This window comes from Gorilla gorilla, chromosome 1 (assembly GCF_029281585.2).
Source record: "Gorilla gorilla gorilla isolate KB3781 chromosome 1, NHGRI_mGorGor1-v2.1_pri, whole genome shotgun sequence".
In the NCBI taxonomy this organism is placed as follows: domain Eukaryota; kingdom Metazoa; phylum Chordata; class Mammalia; order Primates; family Hominidae; genus Gorilla; species Gorilla gorilla.
In genome coordinates this window covers 16,483,126-16,496,529 of record NC_073224.2, presented here as the reverse complement: position 1 = coordinate 16,496,529, position 13,404 = coordinate 16,483,126, and the positions used below count along the sequence as shown (strand labels likewise).

Here is a 13,404-nt window from a genome sequence, read left to right as displayed (position 1 = left end):
GGGGAAGGGGAAGGAGGAGGAGGAGGGAAGAAGGGGAAGGGGAAGAAGGAAGAAGAGGAGGAGGAGAAGGAGAAGGAGATAAGGGAAGGAGAATGAGGTGATGACAAAGATAGCCAAGATGAGGATGGCAAAGAAGAATAAAGAAGAGGGAGAGTGTAAAAAGATAACCACAAAGCAGATCATGATAATGAAGAAGCAGAAAAGGAGGAGGAAAAGGAAGGGAAAATGAGAGAGAAAAAGGAGAAATACAAGAATAATGTAAGAAAAATGTGGGAGGAGAAGGGTAGGAGAAGCAGGATGGAGAGTAGCAAGAAGATGAGAATGTGGAGAAGAAGAAAAGGAGAAGGAGGCATTAGAGAAAGAAGGATATCAACTCCTGATATCAACAAAATGAACTTTTGTTCATTTGATTCACTAGTGCATTCCAAAGGACCTGAATGCCTGACACAGACTTTTATGAATAAATAATCTGCATCAAATCTGTGTACAAAATGACCCTACTTCATTTACTTCATTTAATTTAGTTCTTCTTCTTCCCTTGCTGTATCCCATCTCACTTTTTCTTTTTCTTTTATCTTTCTCTTCTGCTGAACCTTCCGTCTCATCCTGAAGGCCCCAGCATCCTTGCGTGCCCCTTCTGAGTCCTGTCTCCTCAAGAGTGGCCAGCCTGTGGCTTTTAGTCTTCATTGCACCCACCTGGTAGTCATTCAACTAACACCATCTCCAGAGTCTAAGACACAAAGGCAATCCTTAAATGTCCATGTTGGAGGGGCTGCTTGGCGGATCTGCTTGTTAGGGGGCTCTTCCAGCTACATTTACAGAGCACTTTACATAATATTGAGAAAAAATACATGGTTTGCATTAAGGAGTGGGAGGCCTTAAGAAAACAGAAGCGGGGTATGCTTGCTGCAAGGTACCACTTGGGCCTGGACTAGACACTGTGTAGACAGAAATTGCAAAGCCTCAGGGAGCAAATTTACCATCCAAGAGTGAGGTGAGACATATCATCCATGACTTGGGTAAATATCGTTTTAAATGCTTAGAGGATCCGGAATCCCTATGCACACAGTCCCAGGGGTTGTGGGAAGTAGAAAGTTTGTGCAGGGAATAGGGCGAAGAAGGAGAGATTAGGAAGAGTGTCATTTGTCCTCCGAGACTGCCCCTATGGGTTTGGTCCCATTTATAGGACAGAGAGAGGGTCTACAGGGAAAACACCAGTTGAGCTGTTTTCAGAGGCGCTTTGAGAAAAGAGGACACAAACTGGCCTGCTCAGGGCCCAGAGAGCAAAGCTGGCTCCCAGGCCCAGAACAGATGGAGGGGGAGGGAAATACAAGAGGACTGCTTCCGACAGAAAATCTCTCTGGCTTCTAGGGGATCTTAGGAGAAACTGGGCTTCTGCACAGCAAAAGCAGCCATCAATGGAGTAAACAGACAACCTGCAGAACAGAAGAAAATATTCACAAACTCAAATACTCATGAAATACTCACAAACTATCCAGCAAAGAGCTAAGATCCAGAATCTATAAGGAACCTAAACAATTCAACAAGCTAAAAACAACTCCATTTAAAAATGGGCAAAGGACTTGAACAGACACGTCTCAAAAGAAGACATACATGCAGCTAACAAATGTGAAAAAATGCTCAACATCGCTAATCATCAGAAATGCAGATCAAAATCACAATGAGACACTATCTCACACCAGTCAGAATGGCTATTACTAAAAAGTGAAAAAATTAACAGATGTTGGCAAATTTGTACAGAAAAAGGCAACATTTATACACCATGTGGGAGTGTATTAGTTAAGCTACCATGGAAAGCAATTCAGAGGTTTCTGAAAGAACTAAAAGTAGAACTGTCATTTGACCCAGCAATGCCATTATTGGGTACATAACCAAAGGAAAAGAAATCATTCTACCAAAAAGACACATGCACTCATATGTTTATTGCAGCACAATTCACAATTGCAAAGAAATGGAATCAACCTAGGTGCCTGTCATTGGGGGACTGGATACAGAAAATGTGGTACATATACACCATGTGTATATGTACATACAGAAATGTGGTACATATACACTACACAGCCATAAAAAAGTGACATTATGTCCTTTGCAGCAACATGGATGCAGCTGGAGACCATTATCCTAAGTGAATTAATACAGGAACAGAAAACCAAATGCTACGTGTTCTCACTTATAAGTGGGAACTAAACGTTGGGCATGCATGGACATAAGGATGAGAACAAGAGACCCTAGGGACTACTGGAGCAGAGAGAAAGGGAGAGGGAGAGGGTTGAAAAACTAACTTATTGGGTACTATGCTCACTACCTGAGTGATAGGATCACTCAGATCCCAAATCTCAGTGGCGTCATGCAATAAATCCATGTAACAAACCTGCACATGTACCCCTGAATTTAAAATAAAAGTTGAGAAAAAGAAGAAAAAGAAAACTGGGAAGAGGGACTGGTGCACTGACACCCATTCCTGCAGAGGGCACCAAAGGCCAGACAATCTCATTTTTAACAAAGTTGAGATTTGGGAGTTTTCTTGTTTTTTAACCATAATCCCATCCACAAGAGGGTGGATACGCAGCTCTTTTTTTTGTTGTTTGTTTGTTTTCTCTCTCTCTCCTCTCTCTCACTCTGTTGTTTTTGTTCTTTTTTTCTGCTTTTTCTTTTTTTAATGTTTTTCTTTTTTATCAATTGAGATAAAATTTACATAATATAAAATTGACCATTTTAAAGCATACCATTTGGTGGCATTAAGTACATTCCCAATGTTTTGCAACCACCACCTCTATCTAGTTCCAAAATATTTTCATCACCCTAAATAAAACCCCCAAAATATTAAACAGTTATTCCTCATCTCCATTTCCACCTCCCCCATCTCCTCAGCCCCAACAACCACAGTTTTCTTTCTGTCCCTGTATTTACCTGTCTGATCATTTCATATGAATGGAATTGTGCAGTGTGTGACCTCCTGTCTTCTTCTTGCCTTTGAACTTTAAACATTGTACCTGAGGTGGGTTGAGCTGAATGTGTCTGCAGGAGCCCCGGCTGCCCACATGAGAGACTCTGGGCCACACATGGGCTCATGCACAGAAGGACCACCATGTCAGGTGACCTACCCATGGGCTGAAAGCCCACACCGCCAGGACACCTTTCTCTGCCATAGCTTCTCCCAGTGCTCGTGACACTCTTCATCCGACAACAGGCATCACAATCTGCTCTCAACACAGTGTGCTCTGTACATCATAGCGGCTCACTCTAGATTGTTCAAACCTGAGTCCTCCTTCCCAAGTCATCAGGACAAGTGTGACTGGATGCAGCACAGTGGCTCATGCCAGTAACCACGGTACTTTGATAAGCCGAAGTGGGAGGATCGCTTAAGCCCAGGAGTTCAAGACAAGCCTGGGCAACATAGCAAGACTTTATCTCTACAAAAAATACCAAAAATTTAGCCAGGCATGATGGTGCACCTGTGGTCCCAGCTACTTGGGAGGCTGAGATGGGAGGATTGCTTGAGTCTGGGAGATCAAGGATGTAGTGAGCTGAGATCACACCACTGTACTCCAGCCTGGGTGACAGTGAGACCCTGTCTTTAACAACATATTAATTAATGTTTTTTTGAGGCAGAGTCTCACTCTGTCACCCAGGCTGGAGTGCAGTAGCACGATCTTGGCTCACTGCAACCTCCACCTCCCTGGTTCAAGCAATGCCCCTGCCTCAGCCTCCCAAGTAGCTGGGATTACAGGCACAGGCCACCATGCTGGGCTAATTTTTTTGTATTTTAATACAGATGGGTTTCCACCACGTTGGCCAGACTGGTCTTGAACTCCTGACCTCAGGCAATCTGCCTGCCTCGGCCTACCAAAGTACTGGGATTACAGGTGTGAGCCACCACGTCTGGTCAATTAATTTTTTAAAAAGGACAAGTGAGTCGAGTTTTAGGTCACGTCATTGTCTGGTAAAAGCAGATCACAGGACGACATAATTCTTACGTGTTGACATATAAAAGGGGGAACAACCGGTTGACCAAAGGGATGCTCCCCCAAGGTGGGACATAGGAGGGACCTGGCACTTGGATTTCCTCCACCGCCCGCGGGCACAGGGAGTGCTCAGCCCCTGTCTGCAGAGTTTGGATAAAGCTCCTCCCTCTAGGAAAGCAAGGACTCCTTTCTCACAAAAACCACCCAGGAAAAGGCCCAGACTTTTGAATCATCAAACAAGAAGGTGAGGAGGGAATAGGCCTTGCGGCTGGGTGCGAGAAATCAGCATGAAGGTTCTAAGCTGGGCCAGGGATGCTACCAGTGAGAACAGACACCCATGACCCCACAGCCACGGAGGGCAGCGAAGGGCTGGGGAAGAGGAGCCCTGAAGGTCCCTCTGGGACAATACAGGAATTAGGCCATTGCGACATGATCATAAACACCTTTCCTGAAGGACCTGGGCCGGCTAGGCTGGGTCTGCACGCTGCCAGATAACCACAGGCTTTATCTGCATTCGCAGCTCCTTCAGCTGGCCTGGGTCCCACCCTGAGACCCGTCTCCTCCCCGCGGGCTCTATCTCCTGCTCCCCAGCCCTGGGGTGTTCCACACTGGGGATCACACTCTTCAGGAAGCCTTTTTTTTTTTTCTGCTGCAACTGCCAGAAAGGTACAGTTACATATTTTTGAAAAAACAAAAGAAGAATCTCTGGAAACTGGGGGACTTGGCGGCTTTTGCCAGATGTCTAGGTTGCCTTTCACATCACCGCTTGGAGACAGCGTGGTTGGTCTGGGTCACACCCTACCTGGAGTTGGCAGGAAACTAAATTCATTCCCCCAAAGTTGCCAGGACTTCCCAGGGAAGCTGCAGCAGCTCTCGGTGCCAGGTGAGCATTGTCTATGGTCAGGATGTGGTTTGCTCTTCAGTGTCTCTGCTTCCTCCACCCTCTCCCCATCCCCAAGGGCAGAAGGACCACAGGGCCTTCCTGCAATGCAAGAACCAAACAGGACAAGAGCCTGTGCCCACACAACTCCCTAATCACACACGTAAATGCCCAACCTGGATGGCTGTGCTGGGTAGAACCACCCAAGGTCACAGAACTTTTTCCCAACACCTGCTCTCTAAACCAAGGTTACAAGAAATGCTCACAAGAGACTCATGAGGGTCTTGGTCTGCCCATCCCAGCTGAAGAGCTCTGAGGATTGGGCCCACCCCCAGCCCCTGACTGTAGAAGTCCCCATGGGGACAGCAGGAAAGCAAGGGACATTAAGGGAATCCCTTGATGTCGTTCTGACCTCGAATTTGCTTAATCCGAGTCTGGGTTTTCTCCCCCAGCATTCTGGAGTTTCATGACAGTCACCAGCTAGAGACTGGGCTACAGCTCTTTATGAGCAATTAGAAAATCAAACCCCTTCCCTCCTGGATGTCCTCGTGGAATTCCGCAGACGGACTAGGGTGAGAGGTGTGTTACCCGCAAGGAGATGGGTACAGGAGCACATGAGGCTTGCTGTGTCTCCATTTATAGCATTAATAACTTGTTTGAGAGTGAGAGTGAATGACCTTTTTCTTCTTTTTCTTCCATGGCACTTTTCCTCTGCACCTGTTAGCTTCCTGGCGGTGGCTCCTCTCCCAGTGATAGTGCGTGGCTCCGGCCTGGCAGGAATGGCAGTGACGTGCGATCGAGAGGCCTTCCTGTCCATCTGCTTTGTCACCTTGGTCTTCCCGCAGCTCCCACTGGCCAGCATCTGTCAAAACTGAGGAACAGACTCCTGTACAAGTCGAGGCAGGTGCCCTGGCATAGGTGGGGGTGTGTCCAGCATGGCGGGAAGCTGAAGCATCTCCCAGCAGCTCAGGGCTCAATAGGTCCCCAAAGCTTCCAAGAAGAGGGAGGGGTAGGGGGGAAGTGCCCTGGCCTCCCAACACATGGCCTAACCCAGCCCTTTCTGATCTGCCTCCCTCAGGGAAAGCTGACTTTGATGTCGTTGGGCCTCATGCCCCTATTCTGGCTATGGCTGGGGGACACGTGGAGTTACAGTGCCAGCTGTTCCCCAATATCAGTGCCGAGGACATGGAGCTGAGGTGGTACAGGTGCCAGCCCTCCCTAGCTGTGCACATGCACGAGAGAGGGATGGACATGGATGGAGAGCAAAAGTGGCAGTACAGAGGAAGGACCACCTTCATGAGTGACCACGTGGCCACGGGCAAGGCCATGGTGAGGAGTCACAGGGTCACCACCTTTGACAACGGGACATACTGCTGCCGCTTCAAGGATGGTGTAAAGTTCGGCGAGGACACTGTGCAGGTGCAGGTGGCAGGTAAGGCTGGTGGCTAGCTGGCTGTCAGTCTACTTCCAGGCATGGCCTTGGGGCCCAGCGTGTTCAGGTGGAGGGCTTTTCAGTAGGGTGAGAGTGCACTCTCCCAGCTGCCGTGCTGGCCTGCACTGCTCCCGGGAAGCACAGCGGTGAAGGCAGAGCCACCTTCCTCATCTTCCTTTCCCTCCTTGCACCAGTGGACTGGAAAGTGAAGGGAAGGGAAAGAGAGAGATGGGGAGAATGAGAGAGACACAGAGAAGAAGAGATAGAATGAGAAAGAAGCAGGGAGAGACAGACAGAGGTGGAAAGAGAGATGGAGAGAAAGACAGAGAGATGAGAGAGAGACAGAGATGAAGAAAGAATGACAGAATTATAGAGATGGGGAAAGAGAGAGATGGAGAGGGAGGGACAGGCAGAGACAGAGAATGAAAGACAGGAGAGACAGAGATGGAGAGAGACAGAGAGAATGAGAAACTGAGAGAAACACAGAGAGAATGAAACAGACAAAGAGACAGAGTCAGTAACAGAGAGAGGGAGATAGAGACAGAGACAGAGAGACAGTAAAAGAAAATGAGAAAGACAGTAAGTAACAGAGAGTGGGAGGAAGAGAGAGACAGAGAAATAATGACAGGAGACAGAAAGGCCAAGAGACAGAAGAGAGTCTTCAGATACGGGAGGTTTCCCGAGTGACTCAGAACTTGTGCTTCGAAACAGACAAGCCTGGGTCCCATCTTGTGCCATGAATTCTACTTCTGCAACACAGGATGCCTATTCAATCTTCCTGGACCTTTTCCACTTTGCTTCCCTTCTTTTGTCTGGGAAATGGGGGAACTCTGTTAGGGATGGTGTGTAACACAGGGTAGGCAGTTTGCGAAATTGCCAAAATACATTGGAAATCCTCAAGATTTTGTTTTTCCTTTAAATAGAAGCAGCCATGGCTGCAAAGATTCAAGCCGCTGTCTCTTCCTTCAGGGCTGGGCACGGAGCGCAGAATCCAGGTGACAGACCAGCAGGATGGAGTCAGGGCGGAGTGCACATCAGCAGGCTGTTTCCCCAAGTCCTGGGTGGAACGGAGAGACTTCAGGGGCCAGGCTAGGCCTGCTGTGACCAATCTATCAGCCTCAGCCACCACCAGGCTCTGGGCTGTGGCATCCAGCTTGACACTCTGGGACAGGGCTGTGGAGGGTCTCTCCTGCTCCATCTCCAGCCCCCTCCTCCCTGAAAGGAGGAAGGTGGCTGAGAGCCACCTGCCTGGTGAGTCCTCTATTCCGTTCTGTCCTCACAATCACTGAGCACAGGATTCCGTGGCCCTGGACACTGGGGACATTAAGAGACAGCTGTGGGGTTTGTGGCAAGCAGGGATGGGTGGCAGGTCCCTGTCCTCACATGGCTGGGGCATCCCGGGAGGTGCACTGTTTGGGTGCTGATTACTGAAGAGGAACAGAGATAAGGGTGCAGGGACCCTGGGGAGAGCCTTGCCTTTGGGGGAACAAGAAATGTACATCCTAATATCAACAGTTTTTAGGGTTTTTTAAAATAGGCTTTATTTTTTAAAGCAGTTTTAGGGTCACAACAAATTTTAGTAGAAAGTCCAGAGAGTTCCCATCTTCCCCTAACCCCCTCACACACCTTCCCCCAGCATAAAAACCCTACACCAGAAGGAACGTCCACCATGTTTGATGAACCTCCGTTGACAATGCCGTCAGCACCCAGAGTGCACAGTTTTCATGAGGGCTCATTCTTGGCATGGTGTCCCATGGTTCTAGATAAATATATAACGCCACATATCTGTCATAGTATCATACAAAATAATGTCACTGCCCGTAATCCTCCGTGCTCCGCTCATTCATTCATCTCCCCTAACTCCTGGCCACCACTGATGTTTTCACTGTCTCCATAGTTTCCAGGTGTTCTGGAATGTCCTGTAGTTGGGACAGTGCCTCTGTAGCCCCTTCACTTTGACTTCCCTCACTTTGTGGTACGCACTTAGGTTTCCTCCATGTATTTTCATGCCTTGATAACTTGTTTCTTTTGTGAAATGAATAACGTTCCAGGATCTGGATGGACCATTGTTTATTGATCCATTCACCTACTGAAAAATATCTTGGTTGTTTCCAAATTTAGCTTTTCACAAAAACTTTCACTTTTACTTTTCTAAATGATGTCAAACTTACAGAAACTTTGCAAGATTAATAGAGAAGTTGTCTGTGCACCCTTTACCCAGATTCACCATATTTTTACCTTATTGCAATATTTCTTTTTATCACTTCTCCCTTTGTCTATCTACAAATAGATATCTAATATCTACTTCCTATGCATATGTCTAAACCCAACTGTCTTACTCCATTTGTGTGCCTATAACAAAATACCACAGACCAGGTGGCTTAGAAACAAGAGATAGCTATTGCCCACAGTTTTGTAAGCTGGGAAGTCCAAGATCAAGGCGTGGCAGATTTGGTGTCTGGCAAGGGCACTTCCTGGTTCATAGACAGCGCCTTCCCACTGTGTCCTCACATGGTGGAAGGGGTGAGGGAGCTCTCTGGGCTCTCCCCTTTATAAGGGCACCATTCCCATCATATCCGTTACACGGGCTCCCCCCTCATGACCTCATCACTTCCCAAAGGCCTCACCTCCTAACATCATCACCGTAGGGATTGGGATTTCAACCCCTTTGGGGGACACAGACATTCGGTCCATAGACCAGCTGTGCAAATACATACTATTTTGGAAACTATTTCACAGTAATTTGCAAATATTATGTCCCTGGACTACTCAACTCTTTAGCAAGTTTGACCTCAGAACACAGAAACTCTCTTACCCCAATATTCCTGGCTTCTAGGAATCTTCTCCAGCTACCTTTTCCAGAAGCTCCCAGTTCACGGCATGGAAAGCGGCTCTGCCTCTGATCCTTGTTGCCATGGGACTCGTAATAGCTGGAGGCATCTGCATCTTCTGGAAACGTCAAAGGGAAAAGAACAAAGCATCACTGGAAGAAGAGAGGGAGTGAAGAGAAAAGGAGCAGAGGCGGCCCACCAGCAGCGACAAGGCTGAGCCATGGCGTGGTGAGCAGGGAGCCCCGACAAGGCACATCCTGCCCCCCCACCCCAAATCCAGGACCCTAACACGAAGCCCTGAGCTGAGGCTTCGTCCATGTGTCCTCAAACACAGTAGGAATGGGGTGGCCAGTGGGGACCCTCACTCTGGCATTGCCCGATTATGATCTACCCAGTGAGACCATCTGTCTCCTAGCAATCCCTCAATTAAGTCTTCACTGGCTGATTTCAGGCAGGCTGGTTGGGCTCTGTCTTGAAAACGGACAATCTGAGTTTGAACCCCAAGTCTGATGGGTGTGGGCTGAGGGACCTGGTGTGAGCCCTGCTAGGAGTGCTGATACCATCCTGAAAGACCAACAGAGTAGCATTCAGAGCAGGGCCGCGTCAGGGAGGGTTTACAGTTGCAATCACTGTGATTATTCTCAGTATTGACTGTGTCCTTCATTCATTCACTTCACTCACTTCCTCCTCTGTCATTTCAGGAGCTGAGGACTTGTTCCTAGACTTCAGAGCCCTATTTTGAGAGTAGAGATTGTGCTCAGCTGGTTATAAAGACTGCATTATGACAGAGTTGCTTGTGGTGGCTTGCAGCTGTCATCCAGCATTTTGGGAGGCTGAGGCGGGAAAATTGCTTGAGGCCAGGAGTTTGAGGACACCCTGGGCAATATAGCAAGACCCCATCTCCACAAAAAAATAAAAATAAAGAAATTAGCCAGGCATGGTGGTGTGTGCCTGTTGTCCCAGCTACTCAGGAGGCTGAGGTGGGAAAATCGCTTGAGCCCAGGAGTTTAAGGCTACAGTGAGCCATGATTGTGCTACTGCACTCCAGCCTGGGTGACAGAGCCAGATCCTGTCAGACAGATGAAAGAAGAGAGAAGGAAAGAAAGAAAGAAAGAAAGAAAGAAAGAAAGAAAGAAAGAAAGAAAGAAAGAAAGAAATACGAAATCTCTCAGCATTTGCTTGTCTGTAAAGGATTTTATTTCTCCTTCACTTATGAAGCTTAGTTTGGCTGGATATGAAATTCTGGGTGGAAAATTCTTTTCTTTAAGAACGTTGAATAGTGGCCCCCACTCTCTTCTGGCTTGTAGAGTTTCTGCCGAGAGATCAGCTGTTAGTCTGATGGGCTTCCCTTTGTGGGTAACCCGACCTTTCTCTCTGGCTGCCCTTAACATTTTTTCCTTCATTTCAACTTTGGTGAATCTGACAATTATGTGTCTTGGAGTTGCTGTTCTCGAGGAGTATCTTTGTGGCGTTCTCTGTATTTCCTGAATCTGAATGTTGGCCTGCCTTGCTAGGTTGGGGAAGTTCTCCTGGATAATATCCTGTAGAGTGTTTTCCAACTTGGTTCCATTCTCCCCGTCACTTTCAGGTACACCAATCAGACGTAGATTTGGTCTTTTCACATAGTCCCATATTTCTTGGAGGCTTTGTTCGTTTCTTTTTATTCTTTTTTCTCTAAACTTCCCTTCTTGCTTCATTTCATTCATTTCATCTTCCATCACTGATACCCTTTCTTCCAGTTGATGGCATCAGCTCCTGAGGCTTCTGCATTCTTCACTTAGTTCTCGAGCCTTGGCTTTCAGCTTCATCAGCTCTTTTAAGGACTTCTTTGCATTGATTATTCTAGTTATACATTCATCTAATTTTTTTTCACAGTTTTTAACTTCTTTGCCATTGGTTTGAATTTCCTCCTGTAGCTCGGAGTAGTTTGATCATCTGGAGCCTTCTTCTCTCACCTCGTCAAAGTCATTCTCTGTCCAGCTTTGTTCCGTTGCTGGTGAGAAGCTGCGCTCCTTTGGAGGAGGAGAGGCACTCTGCTTTTTGGAGTTTCCAGTTTTTCTGCTCTGTTTTTCCTCCATCTTTGTGGTTTTATCTACTTTTGGTCTTTGATGATGGTGATGTACAGATGGGTTTTTGGTGTGGATGTCCTTTCTGTTTGTTAGTTTTCCTTCCAACAGACAGGACCCTCAGCTGCAGGTCTGTTGGAGTTTGCTAGAGGTCCACTCCAGACCCTGTTTGCCTGGGTGTCAGCAGAGGTGGCTGCAGAACAGCGGTGGCTGTAGAACAGCGGATATTGGTGAACAGCAAGTGTTGCTGCCTGATGGTTCCTCTAGATGTTTTGTCCCAGAGGAGTACCCGGCCGTGTGAGGTGTCAGTCTGCCCCTACTGGGGGTGCCTCCCTGTTAGGCTACTTGGGGGTCAGGGACCCACTTGAGGAGGCAGTCTGCCTGTTCTCAGATCTCCAGCTGCGTGCTGGGAGAACTGCTACTCTCTTCAAAGCTGTCAGACAGGGACATTTAAGTCTGCAGAGGTTACTGCTGTCTTTTTGTTTGTCTGTGCCCTGCCCCCAGAGGTGGAGCCTATAGAGGCAGGCAGGCCTCCTTGAGCTGTGGTGGGCTCCACCCAGTTCGAGCTTCCAGGCTGCTTTGTTTACCTAATCAAGCCTGGGCAATGGCAGGCGCCCCTCCCCCAGCCTTGTTGCTGCCTTGCAGTTTGATCTCAGACTGCTGTGCTAGCAATCAGCGAGACTCCGTGGGTGTAGGACCCTCTGAGCCAGGTGCGGGATATAATCTCCTGGTGTGCCGTTTGTTAAGCCAGTTGGAAAAGCGCAGTATTAGGGTGGGAGTGACCCGATTTTCCAGGTGCCGTCTGTCACCCCTTTCTTTGACTAGAAAAGGGAACTCCCTGACCGCTTGTGCTTCCTGAGTGAGGCAATCCCTCGCCCTGCTTTGGCTCACGCACGGTGTGCTGCACCCACTGTCCTGCACCCACTGTCTGGCACTCCCTAGTGAGATGAACCTGGTACCTCAGATGGAAATTCAGAAATCACCCGTCTTCTGCATCGCTCACTCTGGGAGCTGTAGACCAGAGCTGTTCCTATTTGGCCATCTTGGCTCCACCCCCCCACCCCAGACTTAAGGAACTCACTGCCTCAGGATGCATAGTGAGTGACCAACCCCAAATCCAGCCTGGATCTCACCCCGTAAGGATGAAATTACAACTGCAGTAATGACCTCTGGAGGGCACATGCAAAGGCCACTGCTCCTTCGTTCTAACCTCACAGAAAGCTTGCAGAAGAGCAATAGGGTCCCCTGCACAGATGGAGGGCCTAAGAAGCATTAGACTAGCTCGGGGCCTAACTCTGGGACCCCCAAATCCACCAGTTTCCCCTGCAGTTCCATCTGCAGCCAGCCATTCTGCTAGGTGTAATTCCATGGCTGACACATCTCCATCCTATAACAGTTTCCCATTCTCTGTGCTCTGGTTGAGATTCTTTTAAGCAGCACTTTCCTTGTGAACTGTATAATGATATGTTCTATGTCTCAATGGAGATCTGTGTGTGCATGTGCATATGTGTACATATGCATACAAAAAAAGTGGACAGCAATTCTTGTTCTATTTTATGCATTCTCAATGGGAATGACATGCCTCCCCAGGGGGTGAGAATTTGTTCTCAGGGGCTAAAGGCATCACAGTGGCTGGCAGCCTCTGAAGGACCTGGCACATAAACAGATACACAGTACCTGTGCTGTGGAAGCTGCAGGGTCGTGGTGACAATGAGGAAAAAAAAGTCTTAAAAGGTTCCTTCTGGGGGGCACAGTGAAATGAAGTTTGAGAAACTCTCTTCTCTCCTCACTTCTTTGCTGTTGTGAGACTAAACTGGAATTAGTGTTTCTCAGTGTGGATTCTAAGAACCTTAGAGCAGGGTCCTGTCCTGCAGATTTCTGGGCCCCAGTGCAGACTTAGGAAGTCAGTTCCATGGAGTGGCAGGAATGTGCATTTTTAATCAGCTCTTCTATCCATTTCCTAGAGCTGCCTAACACAGCACTGCAAACTGAGTGGCTCAGACAACAGACATTTATTTCTTTCCTTGATCTGGAAGTCCAAGATCAAGGTGTAGACAGCATTGGTTCACCCTCAGGCCTCGCTTCATGGCTACCAGATAGTCCTCTCCTCCCAGTGTCCTCACATGGTCCTCCCTCTGGGTGTCTCTGCATCCTAATCTCCTCTTGTTATAAGGATACCAGTCCTACTGGATTAGGGCCCACCCCAATA

At 48.0% G+C, this 13,404-nt stretch overlaps 1 pseudogene across 1 annotated transcript; it reads left to right on the top strand.

The window, feature by feature from the left end:
• The first annotated feature begins 5,645 nt into the window (after nt 1-5,645).
• On the top strand, nt 5,646-9,302 carry BTNL10P (Butyrophilin-like protein 10; annotated as a pseudogene). The gene is made up of 4 exons (XR_010134256.1): nt 5,646-5,730; nt 5,945-6,298; nt 7,268-7,549; nt 9,148-9,302. The product of XR_010134256.1 is annotated as a Butyrophilin-like protein 10 (transcript).
• The last annotated feature ends 4,102 nt before the right edge of the window (nt 9,303-13,404 follow it).